We start from the raw sequence: 5,688 nt of genomic DNA, 5'->3' as shown, positions 1-5,688 counted from the left end.
TGCGGAATAGCTATTCCACGCTAGTGCCCCTTTGTGGGGATTAGGTTAATCTGCTTTAGCACAGAATAAGAGTGTCCACACGAGGCCAGAGTGCAGAATAGCTATTGCACTTTAAATTTACCCCCTAGCTCTTTCACACGAACTTCCTTGTGCATTCCCCATGTAGACAGCCCTTAGTCTCCGTGTCTCACTTCTCTTGCTGTTAAATGAGGGAGACAAATATTTTATGGCTGGAAATTGAAGCTAGACAAATTCAGGCTAGAAATACGGTGCACATTTTTAGCAGGGGTAATGAACCATTGGAACGATTTACCAAGGGGGGCAGTGGATTCTCCATCGCTGAACATTTTACATCAAGATGGGCTGGTTTTCTGAAAGTTCTGCGCTCGTCCAACCAGGGATTTATTCGGGCCCATGTGAAGCCGGAGGTCAGACTAGATGGTCACAGGGGTCCCATCTGGCCATGGAATCTGAGTCTATGAATAGCTGCTGTGATGCTATTCTGCTTCCACCACCCTGGTCATGTCCCCCTCCCTATACTGCATTGACTCCCTCTGTTCTATACTAACTTCATCATGCCCCCCGGAGCTCTGCCCACCTCTCCCCCTTCACCTCTCCTGCTCCCTGCATTCTGCCTCGTCACCTCACTACCACATCTCTGCACCTCCAACCCCTCCAGGCACTAGGCCAGTAGTAAGCTCCCTCTAACATCCCCCATGCTTCCCCCGACCCCAGCTGCCAGACCCACCTTCACTACAAAGTGGCTTCCCCACACCGTGTAGGTGTTCCCACCTCTCTCCATGCCTCCGGGGGAGGGCGCTGTGTTACGTGTGGCCCTGCTCAGCACGTGGGCTGAACGAACAATCAAACACACTGCTGATTAATACTGGAGAGGAGTCCCAGGCACGGGCAATGGCTGGAAAGGGGTTTTCAAAGGCGCTCGGCCTCGCCCTAACTTTGCCATTGGCAGAGCTAGGCCCCGTGCTGAATCCTACAGACAGCTCCATCCCAGCATGGCTCAGTCAGGATCGCCCTCTCCAGGGCCGCGTGGCTGCAAGGCCCTGGGTTAATATGGATCCAAAATGACTCGTAACCATCCGCTCCTCCTCACACTAGCACCTCTCTCCTCCCCGCTCAGGTTACCCCAGAAGCTCTCTGGGTGGGAGGAGGGGAAGCTGAGGAGGGGGCAGTGTGACCACAGAGGAAGGGCGAGACAGGGAATGGAAGCAGGACCAGAATGTGCTCCCAGAGCCAGACGCTGCCCATCCGTCCCTGTTCCCCTTCGCCATCCCTTCTCCACGCTGCAGGGCACCGGTGCCAGCTGCTCCATGCGCTATCTTGCATCTTCTCTCTTTGTTTATTGTTCCTGACTGGGGAGGGTATTCGGCCTGTTAACCGCCATAAACGGAGATTAGAAGTGAGGCGACACCTATCAGAGGCTGCCACGTTTAGGGGTGGCTGGTGGCCTTGTTCTTTGTTCTTTCCCCTCGCCCCCGCTGTCCCCGCTGTTACAAGATTACAGCCTTCAGGGAGGTTCCCCCAGGCACAGCAAACTGGCCCGGGAACTGGGAGCCAGAACACTAGCTGCATGACAGTCCCGGCCCACTGATGGAGCCACCTCATGCTTGCTAGGGCTGAGGGGAACGAAATCCCTGTTCACTGCACCCAACTTGTGCCCGCATGTGCTAGGGGCACCGGGCACTGACATGTCCATATGGGCCAGTGGCACTGGCCACCAGGGAAGTGCCTGTATGGGCCAGAGGCACCAGGCACGGGCAATTTGCCCACATGGGCTGCGGGCATGGCACACTTCACACGTACCCCTGGTGTTAAGGCCCGGAAAACGATCACACTAAACACCATAGAACCCTTTATTAATGTGACACAGACACTTCAAAATGAGTCAACAAGGGGGACAAACGGCCCCTGCACAGACAGCACCAGACACAAGAGCGGCCCCCCAGCCATCGAGCTCGGCGTCGGCAGCCAGGTGATTGGGGGGATTAACTTGGCTGGGAGCGTTGCCTTTTTCCCAGCCTCCACCAAACCCAGCGTGATGAGGTGCCTGCCCAAATCCGACAGCCGGCTGGCCAGGAGCTGTGCTGAGATGGTCTGCATCCTGCCGGCAGCTGGGAGGAAAGCGGGGATGGCAGCATCTTGCTTTGCTACCTGGAAAACTCTCATTAGTTTAGCTCACGTCACGTGAATCTGGTACAGAGCTTCCTCCAAGCCTGTGCCGGATACTAACTGAGACCATAGGGGCGGGAACTGGCTAGCAACAAATTCACGGTGGGCCGGGTTCTTGCGCATTTTTATTTTTAAAGCTGTTTTTTAAAAAAGGATTCCACTTTATATACAAAAACCTGAGCCGAAGCCCTGAACCAATATTAACATCAACATCTTGACCCCTGACAGCAGCAGGCAGAGGTATCCAGGGGGCAGTGCTCACGTGGCATGGGATGGGAGGGAGCTAAAACTGCACCGGAGGTTGGCCGCAGGAGCAGGGCTGGCCCAGGGAACAGTCCGCGACCCTCTGTGTCATCACTGAGACCTCAGTTTCCTTCCCCCATTGGATCTCTTGCTCTCTGGGCTGGAAGGTTCTGGCAGTACCACTGGGGTATTCACCTGCAATCCCCAGCAACCGATGGGCTGAGTGATGCTGGGGGAGATACAAAGTGGGCCTCATCCAGTCCTCAGACAGAGATTGCAACGGCTTGTTATGATCCCCACTGAACTCCAGGCCGGAACTCTGCACCAACCCAAGAGACAGACCCAGAAAAGGCCATCCCAGGTTTTATACAAGGCCCAATGTGTGGCAGGACAGGACATCTGCAGAGGGTTCCTATTCACTGCTGTGGCGGCAGAGTGGAGATGCTCAAGCAAGCTGCTAGTTCTTTACCTTGGTACTGAGGCCCAGAGCCCGGGCTATAATTAAGGAGTGCCCAGCAAAGCTCAGGGTCGGGGACACAGTGCTCCCCTGCATATGGCAGCTGGGTGCAGTAACTGTCCCCTGATGTAGCAGGGTTTCTCTACACGGTGCCACAGTCCAGACTACGGGGGCGTGAACCGTAGAGCGCTCAAACGTGCTGCCCTCCAGCTGTCCCACGTAGACCCTGTGGCATGAAAATGGGACCTAGTTCACACTGATGTAGTCCCGTTTCAAACAGGACTACGTTCATGTGACCGAGGGACCTTTGCGTTCACGCCAGCGGGGTCTCCATGGAGCAGTTAGAGCTCAGCGCGTTAAGAGCGCTCTACAATTCACACACACACCCCCTCGTGTGCGGACTCTGGCATCATGTAGATAAGCCCTTCGAGCATCCTAAGGGCTAATATAAGTTACGGTGACTGCCAATGGCCTCAAGGGGCCAGCGTGACAATAGTGGCTCAGGGGAAAGAAGGGCCATCCTAGCCATGCACCTATGCAGGCACCTGGGCGCGGAGGTGGTGTAGAACTCACGATGCCAGCTGTACCCCACCTGAGAATTCTCCCTACGCTGGGTGAGTTTCCTGAGGCTGGTTATGCCAGCTGTACGCCCAGATTGTTCTGCCAGTGCACTGGGGTCTGGTCCTTTGCCGTGTTTATTAACCACAGTCTCCCAGGCATCTGGAACACAGTGTAGATGAGTGACAGGCGCAAGGGGCTTTGTAGCAAGAAGAGGGTGAGGGGTGGTGGTGGTGAGGAGAACAATGGAGGAAAACCCAGAGGGCTCTGAGGTGTGCAGGACTCCACTGAGGCAGAGAAATGGGAAACAACCATGCTCATTCTCTTTGGAAAACCACAACCTTTACAGCATCTTCATGGAGCCTGCATTTCCCCACACCTGCAGATGCCACTGTGTGTGCTGTCCCCGCACATCCATGGGGTGAAATCCCACCTCGGTCACCAGGCTGGTCACGTACAAACTCGATGCTGCAATAGCTGTTTTCATTGTCACTGACCAATTCAATTCTCAGTTCTGCGCGCTGTACCAAGGGAGATGCTCTAACTTCAAACACTCCTTCCCTTTGCACTTTTATCCTCCTCCACTTATTGGCTCATGTCACATGCTGCAGTAGAAGAACTACCGGTAGCTCCTGAAGCCTCCAGTAGGACATGCTCTGTGACTAGGACCAATATGGGCAATAAGAGGTGCCCAATGGAACCAGCATGACCAGCAGGAAACTCACAGAGTATTGTGGAGAGTGTCATTGCACCACACCTGGCCAGGATGGTCAATCCCAGCCTTGCACCACCTTTATAATAACCCCATTCTGAATTTGCTTGGTCACACGAATCTCAGATCCCCTCCTCCCCGCCAGCCTCAATAGGTTATGCTGCCCAGATATTAAACCCCAACCCCACTACAAATACTCTTATGCGCAGCTTGTTCTCCTTACAATTCAGACTGCTCCTACAGAAGGACACATCTGCAGACCAGATGCGGAAATCTCTCAGCATTTAAAGACCTCTTAAGACAAGAATGAGCTAACTCTGGCAGTACCTGCAGTCACCCTTCCTCTCTGGCTCACCCCAAACCCAGGTTATTTCTTGCCATTCGTATTCCATATGGAGAATTATTCTTGATGCGCCGTGGAAGGGCGGGGATGACTCTGTTGCCTAATGGGTTTAGGAGCTGAACTGTCACCTCTGGAACCCAGCTTCAGCCTTTGACTTGGAGCCCAATAAAATAAATGTGGCCGTAGGTGGGCGGGTGGTCTCAGCCTGGCTCTTGCTGGACGTTTGGCCACTTTACAAATCAATCCTTATGCACCTGAACCCAGTTGTCAGCTGTTCAGAAGACATGCAGGACTGGAATAGCATTGGCAGAGCTGTGTGTAGGGAGCCTGGGACTACAACAGTGGGTGCTACAGATGAGGACAAAGGTATGTTAGTGGAGTTCCAGCTCCTAGCCCAGTACTAAGAGCCTGTTGTTTAAAGGAGGACCAAATTCACCCAGTTTAAAACAACCACCTTTCCTGGAACGGTGCTTACTCCACCTCCCACTTTGATGCCTCAGGCTTACAAGAACGCACTTGCTCCAGAGAACCTTCCTAGCTTGTCCCCATGTCCCCTCCCCACTTCTGTTCCCCCACCAGGCACCAGCTGAATGTCTTCTCCTGGCTAATCTCTTCAGTCCTGTCTCCTGTGTGCTCCTCACCCCTACAGAACAGCTTCAACTGCTTCTCTCCCTTCTGCCCCTGGATGGATGTGGGGGATGCCGGAGACTGATTCAGAAGCTTGTTCCAGGCAGTTCATCCATCTAGTGTTTAGTCCAGTCTTGTTTGAATAGCCCCATTCCGCCTGATGTGCCGAGGGGAAGTCATTCCTGACCAGTCTCCTGAACCTGCAGCCAGGAGCCCAACCTATTCCCCTCCTGCCACTGACATTTCCTAGGCCCCATTGTCTCCTCCCATCCCCCCAAATGCCCCCTCTTGCATTTGATTATAAATATTTGAGGCCCGATCAGTGTTTCTTTCCTACCACAGAGTAACAGTAACTAACCTATTGTTTTTATACATAGAACTGAGTCCATGACACCACCACAGAGGGGTCATCTGCCATCAAAAATATCCTCCAGATAGAGAGGAAGTGGCTTCGAAGGCTCAGCCCTTACAGCATCATGTCTTTGTGAAGCCTCCAGAGCTCCCCACCTGCTTCCACTCCGCTGCACGGCACATCTAGCTGTGTCTTGCTATCTGCTGGTC

This window comes from Emys orbicularis, chromosome 8, assembly GCF_028017835.1.
Source record: "Emys orbicularis isolate rEmyOrb1 chromosome 8, rEmyOrb1.hap1, whole genome shotgun sequence".
NCBI lineage: Eukaryota > Metazoa > Chordata > Testudines > Emydidae > Emys > Emys orbicularis.
Note: the sequence above shows the minus strand (reverse complement) of the source record.